Genomic DNA, 14237 nt, shown 5'->3' on the forward strand with positions numbered 1-14237 from the left:
AGTGAGTTGGAGGTTCTGCAGGAGCAGCCAGAGCCTGCGACCTCGATGTGTCGTGGTTGTGTATCCCCAGTCAGTATGCTGACTGTTGAAGTCCCCACCGATGAGTAGGGGATGTTTCCCTGCTAGATGGTGTAGCTTTCGCAGAAGTGATTCTAGCGGGGCCATCGGCAGGGACGGGGCGTGATATATGTTTGCTATAAATATAGAAGGAAGTGAATGTGTGTGATGTATAATTTCCGTGATCACGCAGGGCGTCTCAGACGTAATGTGATGAGTTTTGTAGGTGAGGCTGCGGTGGATGAGTGTGGACGCCCTGGGTGTGTTAGTGGTATCCGAGTGTGTAGATGTGTAGCTGGGGAGGGTTGCTCGGTGTGCAGTCTCCTGGAGAAGAAGTATGTGGGGCGTGGGTGTGATGGTGGGAAGGAGAAGTTGCAGAGGTGCGCGCTTTGCCCGGAAGCCGCGGCAGTTCCAAGTTATAATGGGGAGATAATTAGTGTTCCCCCCCGCCATATTGGATGGTGGGGGGATTGAGGAGGGTATTAAGACGGGTGTCAATTGGTATGTGTGGCTCAGGGAAGGTGTTTTGTGCTTGTGGAGGTAGGATGGGGGGAGTGGAGGGGGTTTGAAGTTGGGTGAAGCGATGGGTAAGATTATGCTCCAAGAGCTCCATCATCTTGGTAAGCATAGCGTCCATGCGCTGCTCAAGTTTTTCGGTGAGGGCGGCGGCAAGGTGATTGAATCTGGCCTCGAGGCGGGCGTCTAGCTCCTTTAGTTTATGGTCAAATTTTCCTTCGAGTGCTGCTAATTTAGCGTCTATTTCTGGGGGCACGGGAGGGAGTGTGGCGTCTGTGGTGCGCTGTTTCTTTGCAGGAGGGGTGCTCGAAGTGTCTGTGGATGATGAGCTCGAATTAATGACAGGGGGTGCGGGTTGAGGGGGCATGGTGGGGGCGGGGGTGCTTAGGAGAGAGGAAAGGCGGCTTACCTCGTCACGCAAGGCCTTGAGTTCCTGGTCTCTCGGGTCTGCCTGGGAGGACTGGGGTGGTGGGGGTTGACGGGTGGTTTTGCCGGAAACGAGGTCTGCCCAGGTGAGACGCGTGGCGTTCTTGCTGCCACTCTGCCGGCTTGTAGAAGGCGACCGGGAAGCCGTCGAGCTGCGTCTGCTGGCTGTGCCTGGTTGATCGCAGCGGGAAAGCCGCGATGTACCCGGAGGAGAGAGAGCGTTCTTCGGGGACGCTAGTTTGCGGCCCCGTCCCTTGCAGTTCCCGGTGCCGGTCATATGAGGGCCTCCGCAGAGAATGCAGCTGGGGGTGCATGAGGGCACATCTTCCTTTGGGTGGGACTGCCCACAGCGGGGGCACTTAAGGGATCTTGGGTGGACACACACGTCTGCCCGGTGACCAGGGACGCGGCAGTTAGTGCAGGCGTCTATATGCCCTCGATAGGGTGTGCACCTGTGGAGTGCTCCTCCATAAAGGACGGCGCGTGGGACAGGTCCAGCTCGGAAAGTGATTAGGATGGAACGCGTGGAGCCCATTCGGCGGGCGTCCACGATGAGGGCGTCTGGGTTGCCGGTGATCAGGTCTTGCAGGAGCTCTGTCGGGGTCTCATTCCAATAAGCATTGGAGATGACTCCGCGTACCGCTCCATCCGGCGGGGCTATGTAAGCTGCGACGGCGAAGTCCTTGCCTTGATTTTTGATGCTGGTTACGCTAACCAGGGCAAGCGCGTCAGCTTTTATGGGCGTGCTTACGGTGCACGTATTGTTTACGGGGTGTACCCTAATTTGGTTACGCGTTTGTTCGTGTAGCTGGGACGCCGCTTGAAGGATGGCTTCCCGTAGTTGTCGGGGTGGAAGCAGGTCCAGCTGCAGCTCGCCTCGTGATCTGAACACGACCTTGTAGTCTGCAGCAGGAAGCGGCGGCTGCTGTCGCGAACGCTGCGCAGCTGTGCGCGTTGCTTGTAGGTGCGCTGACTTGTCAAGGCGCGCAGACTTGGGGCACCGGTAGCAGAGGCTGCGGCCTCCTGGCTTCGGGATGGTGAAAGGACGTCCTTGGAGCGGGCAGGCACTCTAAGAATGTGCGTCCAGTCCCTTGGGTCGTAGTCGTGGGGGTTAAGAACCTCTCCCTGCACCTGCACTTCCATTATGGTGTTGGTGGCGGAAGTGTCCGACGCAGTAGGCCTAGCTCCCAGCGGAGCGAGGCCTAGCTCAGGCGAAGAGGTCACAAAGAAAGGGCCGTGGGTGCCCGAAAAATGGCTTAGGCGGGCCAAAAATTGATGGCGTGCGGCACTCACATTCGTAGATAAGTGGATGGTGAAATTTGGGCCGATGATGCTGGCGATTGGCGAATTCCGCTGTCTTTGTGCGGAGCCGATGTGGGGTGCGTCTGTACTACTCGGCCTGAGAAAACGAAGGTCTCCACCGAGATGACACAATTTCTGTGCCATTTCCGTTCCTCAAAAAGCGTTGCGTTCAAAGGGCAAGGCATCGCGCCGAACAGGTGGTGGCGTTCCGTGGACTTCCTGGCAGCGCTACAACACGCTGTCGCGTTCCACACCCAAAGGCGAAGCTTAAGCGTCATTAATGAGCGCTTAATTAGTATTCGGGCATTAATCAGTAATTAACCATTAATTAGTGATTTGTCATCGCAGTAATTAGTACTCAATTATATGTGACGCTACCAGTTCCACTGAAGCAGTCAAAGCGGTGCGGAAAACGCTTTCGCCTCTACGCACTTTAGACAGTCAAAGTGCCCCCTGCATTTTATAGTATATTTATATTTCACATTAACGATCAATGCGATAATCGATGCAATTGAAAAATTTTCAGAACCAAAGTCAGCAGGATAAGATGGTCCCTGCGCATGCACGAAAACCACATTCTTCCTTTCTCTGGTAGCCCTAAATGTCATCTTTGAAGTCATGTTGGACCACGTTGCTCGCGACAATGTACTCCGATTTACATCTGATTTTGAGCTGTCGCTGACATTCTTGTTGCGAAGCGGTAACCCTTACGTCTAGACAGTTTCTGTGAAAGTGGGCGCCACTAAGTTCAGAGCGCAAAAAACAGCTAGGCCGCTGCAATGGCTCAGTAGCTATGGAGCTCGGCTGCTACTGGTTTGATCCTGGCTACGATGTTCGAATTTGGATGTAGGCAACATTTTAGAGAGCTGTGTACCGTGCGATGTCAGTTCATGGTAAAGAACCCCAGGTTGTCTAACTTTCTCCCGCCCTTTACTACTGCGTCCCTCACAGCCTGATTCGCTTTGGGCTATGATTCAATAAGAAGGGACGTAATATGCACACCAAAGTGAATGCTTGTAGTGTGCACAATAAGATATGATTGCTAACGCAACTTGAAACTTTCTTTCTTTCCTTCTTTCCTTCTTTCCTTCTTTCCTTCTTTCCTTCTTTCCTTCTTTCCTTCTTTCCTTCCTTCCTTCCTTCCTTCCTTCTTTCTTTCTTTCTTTCTTCCTTTCTTTCTTCCTTCCTTTCTTTCTTTCTTTCTTTCTTTCCTTCTTTCTTTCTTTCTTTCTTTCTTCCTTTCTTTCCTTCTTCCTTTCTTTCTTTCTTCCTTTCTTTCTTTCTTTCTTTCTTTCTTCCTTCCTTTCTTCCTTTCTTCCTTCCTTTCTTCCTTTCTTCCTTTCTTCGTTTCTTTCCTTCTTTCTTTCTTTCTTTCTTTATTCAAGACATTCCGTTACAGAAATGCCTTGGGAGACGCGACAAAAGGCAATAGACATGCCTGACGGGGCCGCGCCCCCCTTGGCTGCGGCGGAAACAACATAACATAAACTTACACTGCCGGTGTAGACATTTCTGCGTTGCACGAAATGACCTCAGTTTTATCGTTCAGATGAACTTTGGGGAGCGAAAACGATATTTTTATGATATAAATGGAAGTCATTCCGCTTGATGACTGAAGGGTTGAACGCTCTGCCCATTTTACAACCGAGCAGCGAGGGGTTGATTTTAGTGGTACTAAACTAGACACTGCATGATATGAGCTATATGTGGATTTTGTTGTTGAGTCCGGTGACCGAATACCATATGTGGATAAAAAATACCCATGCGTGAAAAGGAAATCCGTTTTCTTTATTTGTTTAGCGTCATTATTCGTGCGCAGGCGCTTCCGGGACGTTGTCCTCTGCATTTGAACTTTTTGCTTTGGAACTTCACTCAACACCAAAAATAAGAAGAAAATGTTGCTATGGCGAACAGCATTTAAAATATTTTTGGCCTTGCTAGTGGATAACCATTCTCGGCAGTGGTATATAAGGACTGCCTTGGAAACATTTCTGCCACATCAACGACAGCTGGCTCAACTTTACTGTACTGCCCCCTACTAGGCATTAGACGGTAAGAGCAACGGTGCCCCTACTGCACTCCAATTATTCCTAATTATGCTGCACTGCTTGATAAACACATAACGTATACGTTTAATCCAGTTCTAGGTGCCCTTCGCCTATTTGAGCTATGGAATATTTTTATTTTTGTCTTGATGGCCTCGTTATAATTAGCCGTTCAGTATTTCTTTTTATTTATAGTTGTATAGCATGAAAGCAGTGGCTCCGCAGTGGTATCATTGCATAGAATAGAAATGCTGTCGTATCAGTGTAGAATACACGATGGTATTCGATATCTGGGAGAGCCAGTTTAACCTCACCTCTAAAATATTTTGAGGCCGTATAAATTGTATTACTGTGAAAGAAACGCATCAGCATTTTTGTTTCACTCACAAATTTATTAGAATTCAAATTTCATAATGTTTCCCTGAGTAATTTATTTCAATTTTGATTCAACTGTTATTCTGTTGTGCGACAGCTTATACAGCTCGTTCGGAGGAAAAGCCGTTGGCGTAGTAGTAGTCGACACCGCATGTCGGAAACAATCACAGGCTGCGTAAAAGATTGTATCACGGTATTTTGCGGCTCCTTTCATCGAATGGTGTGTGATAGGCTATGTAATGTCCATGAAATCACTGTAAATAATTGATAATAAAGAAATGAGAAAACGAAAAAATAGAAAAAGAGGGTTCAAGGATGTAAAACTGCTCAGAAAGAAAAGAAAATGCTTGAAGATGTCAATTAAAAAAAACCTAGGGTATGTGATTCATCCAGGAATTAATTGCAACAATTGAAGAAAAAACAAAACTGCATCAAAGCTGTAAAACAGCCCACAATGAAAAACCTAACCCACTCATACATCGCGTCATACCATTAAATGCGGAGCTTAAGTGTTCTCTCCAATTGCTTCTATTAGTTCTCACTTCTATTATTCATTTCAGAGCTGAGCTTTTTGGCGCCCGTTTCTGTGTTTCGCGGCGTCGCCGTCGCCGTTGTCCCTTGTAACCAGCAGTGGACACCTTAGTCGCGCTTTAAGCTGCGAAGCAAATGGAGCGGGAACTTGAAAGGCAGGGGGCAAAATGTGTAAACTGACTTTTGAGGGAAGGAAATGGCGCACTATCTGTCTCACAGACCTCGGTGGACACCTGGACCAGAGGGGAGGCGCATAGCTGCCCTCTGGGAGTAGTGGACACCTCAGTCGAGCTTTAAGCTACGTGGCGGTAGTGACAGATGTGCGCGGCATGCTTTGGCATGGACAACGTTGTGCCAGAAACGCGGCGCTGAAGCCATAGGCCTTCGGCGGCCGTTTTGTTTATTGGCGTTGGCGTTGACAACGTTTTACACTCCGATCATTTTAAGGAAAGGAAGTGCGCATAACTGGCTTCCTGGGTCAGTGGACGCCTGAATCGCACTTATAGGTACGTGGGGTGAAGAGAGATGTGGGCTAGCTGTATGCGTTAGCGCTGACAACGGTGAGCGAATTCTGGCGATCAACCATTGACTTCAACCTGTCATGTTGGTAGGGCGGGTGGGGTCTTTAATATAGGTATAAAGACAAGCAAACAGGAATTTTTCACCTCTCACGTGGGCAATTATCCCGTTCCTCTCGCTCGTAACGCCTCCCATGGCTGTGACAACATCGCGAATTACTTGCATAACCCTCTTCTTTTAGAACAAGCATTGGTGCAGCAAATCGAACATATATATATTCAGCAATTTCTCCCACCAAAAAGCTTTCTTCATGACAACAAGAACTGTTAGTGAAGTGTTGTTTCTTGAAGAAGGAATACGTCTGAAAAATAACAAGTAGTCTCTAATTGTGCACACGTCTTGCTCAAATTCTTTGCCTCGGTCTATCAAAAAGCTGAAACAGCTGATGTGCTGCGCTCAAATTTTTCATTAGGAAGGAACGTATTTGGCGGCAGTTTTTTTTTACTGAGTAATTCTGTTTCAGTTCAGTTTCTACTTTCTTGTTTGTTGTCCAGCCTCTTTTTCCTATCCCATACAATTAAAGAGAGTGTTTCCTACCTTCCACCTGCCTCTTTCGGCAAGGTAAAAGTGCAAAGTCTGTGTAAGTGCCACAACCTCCTGTCAAGGTTGTCAGGTGGGGGCTTCAGAAGGACGCCTAGACCGATGCCGCACAGTTTTCAGCTTTATAGCGGTATTATAGATTGTAACATAGATTATACTACAGGTTATTATTGATCCAAAAAAGAGGCATGAAAAAATAAACACATGCACTTAAAAGTTTACAACCAGTGGCAGTGTTGGAAAAAATGAAGATGCATGCCATTCTTTTGACGGCCACATTTTTCCTCGACTCGTTTTCCAAACTTAAATCATAGGTTTAATATTTTTTGACTGAACATGTTAGACAAGGATTACCTACCCAGCAAAGCACGTCGGAGGAAAGGGGAGGCGTCATATTTGCTGGGTCTGAATTTAGGCATCTGGTGTTCTTTTTTCTATAATTTCTATAATATTCATGATAAACAACACCCCAACAGACATAAACAAGAGATGAACGTGACATCCTGCTTGCAATACTCCTTTTAATGGTCTTTGAGTGGCAGATTTGAAGAAATGAAGGAAGCGCTTCTATATAAACGTACGGAAGCCTTGAAAAGATGCAGGTTAATATATCCACTTGTTTCCAGGTCATCTTGACCCTCAAACCCAGCTATGAAGATGAAGGTTTTCCTGATCGGTTTGGCCATTTTCGGTCTTCTGCTGTCAGGTGAGACCTCGAGCAAACATAAGTGTAATTCTTCAGCCATCCTCACGAGAGCTGCTTAATAATTGAGAGTAAAGCATCCACTAAGTTTACCCTATTCGTATAGGAAAATCATGACTGATTATGCTCTTATGCTACAAATGCTCAGAACAAGTCTTGAACTCCACAGTGCACGCTAGCTTCGTTGCACAAATTTCCAGAAGACGGGCCACAAGCTCCCCCAAAGAATTTTGTATTACATTTCCCAGTACCAATTCATCACTTCTGAGTGTGTGATGATTCGTTAGAAGTATCACAACCCTGAACAAGGGCTATTCTCTAATCGGCACCCCAAACACTCAAGATAAGTTCACGTAGTTTTTGATTGATATGTAATAGTGAACCGAAAAACTTCGTCTCATTTAAACAGAAGAAAACCATCGACTACACTTGCATATGAGTGCTGAAGTTTATTAAATGCAAAAAATGCATAGAACGCATTCGCGGATGTATTCGCTTTTTCAGCTGGCCTTAGACCGTGATATTCAGGCTTCAGAAAATGCTACCTTCTCCACGGAAATGCGTTTAGTTATTATCAGGGTAATCACAATGGCATGTTCTAATCATCGCCTCCAAGCGGCATTACCGCCGAATAAATTTTTATTAGACGATTTGAAAACGTGAAAACTCCATTTCACTTTTTGTAGCATAAGAGAATAGGCCCCGTAGTCTTTGCTCAAGAAGCCAGGCCACCATACTACGCCTTTAGGGAAACTGCTGTCGCCGGCTGCCAAGGCGCTGGCGCTGTCCGCAAGACCTCCTTCACGCCGTCTCTGAGTTCTCCGAAGCAGCGCTGGCACAAAAGCGTTTTGTGAACGCGATGCGTGTCTGTTATTGGAGCTAAAAATTCGATTTAAGCGTTTGATCGTTTTCATCTGGCTGCGCGGATGTACTCGAATACGTCCACATCAAGAACACAATTGATTGCTGTATTTCGACCAAAGGGCACGGCTCTTTATCGAAAGTATCCATTTCTGTGAAAGCTTACTACACTTCACCGAGTCAGGAACTACAAAACACGAGACAGGACGACGACACAGGCATAGAAGGACGAATTCAGTAAAATAACAAAAAGACTATTATAAGCAGAATGCCAACAGCTTGCTGCACTTTCGGCGGCCAAAACTGCTGTTCTCTAATTCTATGGTCGCCATGTACTTAAGTTACGAGTATTTTCTGCAAATACGTTGAGATTGCACTGTGGCACCTAAATTCTTAACATGAATATCGCACGTGATGAGACCAGCTGCTGTAGTTGCCTAACCTAGTGCCTTAAGGAGAGGTAGTAGTTCTGGCTCCCAGCTGCACTGAAAAGCGTAACTGGCTCGGGCTCTAGGCTGAAATTTGCTTGATTTAAGAGGCCTGTTTGTTCTTTAACCACTCATCACCCACTCCGCCCAGAGCCGGTCGTTTTAAATAAATTCATTAAGTAAGTAATTGCTAATTGGCCTCCGAGACTGCCCGAACTGCAACAGCGAAGGTGGTTTCAGTGTGGCAGCACTCCTCTCGAACAATATCTGCAACAGTCTATTGGGAAGTGAAAAAATCTTGAACGTCATCGCAGTTGAATGGCTCCTGAAATTAGTGGCTACAATCCTAATTTTGCTTCTGCTTCTTATTGAGCACAACTGTATTGCGCCCGAATTTTTTTTTTGCGCAATGATCGTGTTAATATCACGTCTTTTATTTTTTGAATAAACTTCTTGTTAAAAAAGAAGCATTTTAAAGGATTCTTCAGTGCAGCCACACAGGAAATGGAAGACAAATTGTGTTCCGCAGAAAATGTCACTACAAAATTCCCCCGTATTTTTGAAGCTAGAAGGATTTAGGAATGGATCACGAATGGGAGTATAACAAAACCGCTCCCACATAACAAAAAAGCCACCAGCAAGTTACGAAGCGTTCAGGCTTTCAATGACACAGGCCAATTTTGATAACTCCAGCACTGCTCTTTTCTTTTAAAGTAAGGGGCACAAACTTTTCCGCAGCTTCAGCTTGAGCTGATGGGCGAGCGCTTCGATTTTTTTTCCAGTGATAAAAGTTAGCAAGCAAGACCAGATATTTGCAAAACTAAATCAGCCGCGTATTGACCAACCGCTTAATATTCACTGCTTTCATTTTCAGACGCCACGCCTGCAGTTGCCGAGGCTGTCGCAGAAGCTGAGTCAGGAGCTCGGAATTCCAAGCAGGGGGAAGCAGCGTCGCAAGAAGCTGAATCCCGCAACAGCAAACCGTGTGGGGGTATTTTTTGTTGGTAACGAGCCGGTTCGCGGTCACTCGTGAGGTGTCAATATGTTCCTCTGAATGGAATGCTCATCTGATGCCAGTCTGCTTGCAAGCAACAGGTGAAAGTGCACCTGCCGTCGGTGGTCTCTGTTGCCGCCTTGAGCACCATTCTGAGGCACTCCGAGTGAAATAAACCTACTTTAAAACAAAGTGCGACCGTGCTTTTTGTCTTCTTCAGGTTCAATAATTCGACGCGTTATAATTTAGAGGAGTAAAAAGTTACCACTGGAGTATGCGAGCGTAATGCTATGTGGTGGAAGAAATTTTCGGTTCGCGCCAGATTTATACTGGCGATACAATGCACGCAGACTTCGGTCAGCTTGCGTTTACTAATTTGCATACACTTCAGGAAGGGAGAGAAGCAGGTGTACACTAATGCTCGTGATGTGTCGATTTGGTAAAGGTTCTACACGAGCTGGTTGACGAAGATCCGTGATAAAGGAAAGGTTACGCCCTCAATAGAAAACAAAAACACAGTAAAGAAGACGACAATTCAGAAAAGTTTTAAATTTTGGCTTATTTCGCAGATGCTTTGTACTCACTCGTATTTTTGTCGTGACCTGGCCGGCTTGCCCGCCTGGCTTTGCGTGCGGCCCAAATGGGTCTGCAAATTCCGCCTTGAGGTCAGCAATGTCTGTGTAATGAGAGCCCGCAGAGTGCACTCCTGTTAAGCTTCCTGCCATATCTACAGTTACCTAACATCAGCTGGGTAAGTAGGCCTTTTGCACCACCTATACAAGTGCCCCGGAATGCCTCATAGCACCGTTTAATTATTTATTACAGAGGCCTGCCCCACCCGAAGGCATTATTGCAGGGGGGGGGGGGGGCTTAATAACTTCTGCTCATTTAGCCGAGATTACCACAGGATAACAAAAATGCAATATCAGAACTAACAATAGATGATGAAAAGCATGCACTGAAGAAGGACAGCCGCGCTTCATAAATACAATGACACCTAATGAAGTGAAAGACACGCGCAGGAGAACTGCGCGCCATGTCACACATCAGATAAGAACGCGCAAAATTGATGTTCCGTGCAGCACTCAGTGACGCCGGCTGGCAGCCTGTTCCGCTCATCGATCGTCCTTGAAACGAATTAGGTTTTGTAAATATCTGTCCTACATTCACCCTCCCTGATCTTCCACTGATGATTAACTCGTTTAGAAAAAAAGTGAGGTTGAAGCAGGTACCGGTCTTTGTCAATGCTCATCTTTCCAAAATAGATACGGTGCATGATTTGCAACCTCAAGTGTTTCCTGCAGTTAGCTAAAGATCCCTGACCAAGGTGCTTATTAAGAGACGTTACATTAGTTGAGAAGCTGTAATTATTGGACACAAATTTCGGAGCGTTATTCTCGACGCTCTGGAGCAAGTCAGATAAGTCAGCAAACTGGTGTTCCATGCAGGGCAGGCCTATTCAACAATTGGTGGTATGGAAGTGAAATACTGGACCTGTTTGACATTAGACTGTGCTTTACTGAAATTCCGTTTAAAGAAATCAAGCATTCTTCAGACTTCGGATGTAATATACTCTATTTGTCTCATCCATGTTCGGTTAGGTGTTAAATAAACGCCGAGAAACTTATATTCACGTCCTACGTAACGTCTATGTAGTGGGGAACGCTTTAAAGTGAGAGCGATACACATTGGCATTTTGTAGCCTTCAAAGGCATTACCGCTCTCTCATCTTTTTCTATATACGCGTGAAGGGTGAAGGGTGACAGGCGCAGGCGGCCGAGATTTTTAGAGCCAGAGCTCTGCTCCTCGGAGGAAAACTTGTGATTTCGATGAGGATTCGAGCATGACCTTCTGTTAGAGATAAAAAAAAGGAAGGGAGAGCGAGTAAGGACACTCGACGCACACACAAATTAGTGAGAATAAACCACGGATATACTGCAGTTACAATTCAAGCTCGCGCACTTCAATAAGGTTCGGACTGTCTTAGAGGCACCTCAGCTCAAATCGCTTGCGCACCACACACTCTCGCTGCGCCTCCTGCCGCCAACGCTGATGAGTCGTCGCGCCGCACTCGCGAAAAAAAGAAACATCACAAACACAAACAGCGGCCATACAGCGCCTGAAAGAAATGAAAAAGAATAGGGAGGCGATGCGGTATGCAATCCGGACCGCCCGGCGCACCGAGTCAGACTCACGTGAGCGCCCCTTGAGTCCAGGAGACGACTGCCGCCGTCTGGACGGGAGTAGATGCCGATGAGGAATTGCGTCGTACCATCGCTTACACTTCAGTGCGTCACAAGGTCAAACAGAACTTAAGTGCTTGGTGGTATGACCATGTATGACTATGACCATAATGACCATGAGTATGACCATGTGATCATATTAATATTGCCGCGAATCAATGTGGCGTTCTTTTGTTGTGTTTATTTGTTCAGGCTTCAAGGCTGCCGGCACGCCGCTTTATGGCTTCGTTTGGGACGCAAGACGCGCCTAGATTTATCTCGGTTGACCGAATCCAGGCGGAGCCGATACTACTATGCGCCAGAAGGTTATAGTAACTTTCCAAGATTTATCTCGAAAGTTCGCCATTAGCTTTAAAAAGAGCACGGCCGACAGCGGCGGGCATTCTGTTCGACGACCATCGAGCACCCTTGTTTCTAAGCCGCCGCCGAGTGATTCAGTTCTTTGTGGGCGCAAGTCAGCCCAAATAAAGAGTTCCGTTTCGAAGACATCTTAGCTGTTTTCCTGTTCGCTGGACTGCAGTCACCACTACGTGATATCTGGTAGAGGTGCTAACGGATGTCCCTGTCGTCCTCACCCCCTGGGAGACGTCAGAGCAACCCGAGTCGTCTCGAAGAAGATCACGCGAAAGCCGCAGAAGCCGTCCCACTGAAGGCGAAGGGCGAAGCAGCCGTCGTCTCCAGAGGTGTTCACCAGAATTCTGACTGCTGCCGGACCGCACGCGAGCTATGAAGGACCTCTCAATTTCGACTTCAGCCATGCCCGATCAAAACGCACGACAGAATTTTCTGTCGCGTATCTGTCGCGCGACAAAATTTTGTGTCGCGCGACAAGCCCTCTTGTAGTGCATTGTGTCGTGCGACAGGGGCTCGTGTCGTGGCTTCTTTCTCGCGACAAAAGTGTTTGTAGTGGGTTCTGTCCCACGACAGTCATCAATCCTGCATTTTGTAGTGTGCGGAAGGTGCCTGTCGCAGGATTTGTCGCGCGACAGGTTTCTGTCGCAGGTGCTGTCGTGCGACAGCACCTGTCGTGCCGCGCGACAGGGCCTGCGTGCCTCGACAGAGTTGCCTGTCGCGGGTTCAGTCGCGCGACACTACAGCCTGTCGAGGTATCTGTCTTGCGACAGATACCTGTCGTGGGTCTGTCTTGAGACAGATACCTGTCGTGGGTTCTGTCTTGGGACAAATATCTGTCGAGGCAATTAAGTGTCTTGTTACAGATAGCATTCGATGGTAATTGTGGTTTTCTACAGAAATCTCGAATTTCTGTAGCGCCATCGTGGGATAGTGATAGGCGGACATTCACCAATTTCGTGTTAAATCGCTTGCACTTTGGGGAGCCACGAAGACGATGCGAGTTGATCGATTGGCGACGATCATCGAGGGAATTAAATGAAGTGTTAATTCACAAACGCGGCTCGAGTTTGCAACTTGCTTCCCTAGACCTAGCTACCGGCCGCACGAAAATTGGCGGGGATGAGAGGCGCCGCTCGCAATCAATCTTCCCTTCAGTTCGCACATGACAGTGTGAGCGAAAGAAGACCATGCTCAAGAGAAAGCATATGCACCAGCGAGAATGCTAGCGGTGCCTGTGAATGAGGCAGTGCTTGCGGTAGTGGCTTGCTGCGAGCCACGCGAGCGTCTTCATTCCATCCGGCGCGAGCATGACGAATGGCGCTACCGAAGGTCAGTGTACTCGTGGCTGCTGTGATCTGTGCGTCTCGCAACATACTGTACCCACTACCACATGCGGAGAAAAGGCTAAGGTCACATATACGCGTCGCTTAACGACACGTAATGAGAGTAACCTGATGGCGAAAAAGCTGGAAGATTACTCGCAGTAATCGTCCTGCTATCACAAAGGCAGCATGTATGTTACGCACGCATGACCTGTATAAATGATCAAGGCGACTCCCATATCAAGTTTCCACGTTTCAGTTTTTAGCCGCGCATGCTACAAGATCATCATAAAATATGGAAAAAATATATATATATATATATTCTTACGACTTGCTTCCATTGAAAATTTCATGACAGACGTGACACAACCATCTCGCTAAATATAGAGAACAGCGTACGAAGCCTAAGGCCGGGTACAGCCTTGAGCGTGTTTGAACACGGACGCCTAGAAAGGGCGCGCGCGAGGACTGTTGCGTCGCGCCTTCGCTGTAATTGCCCGGAGGAGCAAGAACCCGAATATTTGTCAGTCGACGTGGCGTTACCCCGCGACGCCAAGGATTGGGTGGCGAGTTCTGCGACACATGAAGTCGCGCCGCAAGAATTCGGTCAGTGAGTGACTTCCCCATGAGGATGTATTTGTTCGGGGCTCCCCCTCCGTGACCAAGGGGCTTAATTAACTCGCGCGAACTCTGTGACTCCCTACTGTAAACATGCGTTTAATGTCCATTCACACTCGCAATAGCAAAGGCCATAGGGCCAGCAGTCGCTTGCGATCGGGCAGCAGCTCCACGACCCTTCCTCACACCTACAAGAGTGACCTGCAGCTCGCCTGCTCGTTTGATTCTCACGTGAAATGAGAAGTCTTGGGACTGACGTCAGTCGATCACGCGCTTTGGTTCAGTCTCCTGCGCCCTCGCGCTTCGTCCTCTAGAGTGTTCTGGTCCCTCACGCTCGGTCCAC

This window comes from Amblyomma mixtum, chromosome 2 (assembly GCF_055824585.1).
Source record: "Amblyomma mixtum isolate Tamu chromosome 2, ASM5582458v1, whole genome shotgun sequence".
Taxonomy (NCBI): Eukaryota; Metazoa; Arthropoda; class Arachnida; order Ixodida; family Ixodidae; genus Amblyomma; species Amblyomma mixtum.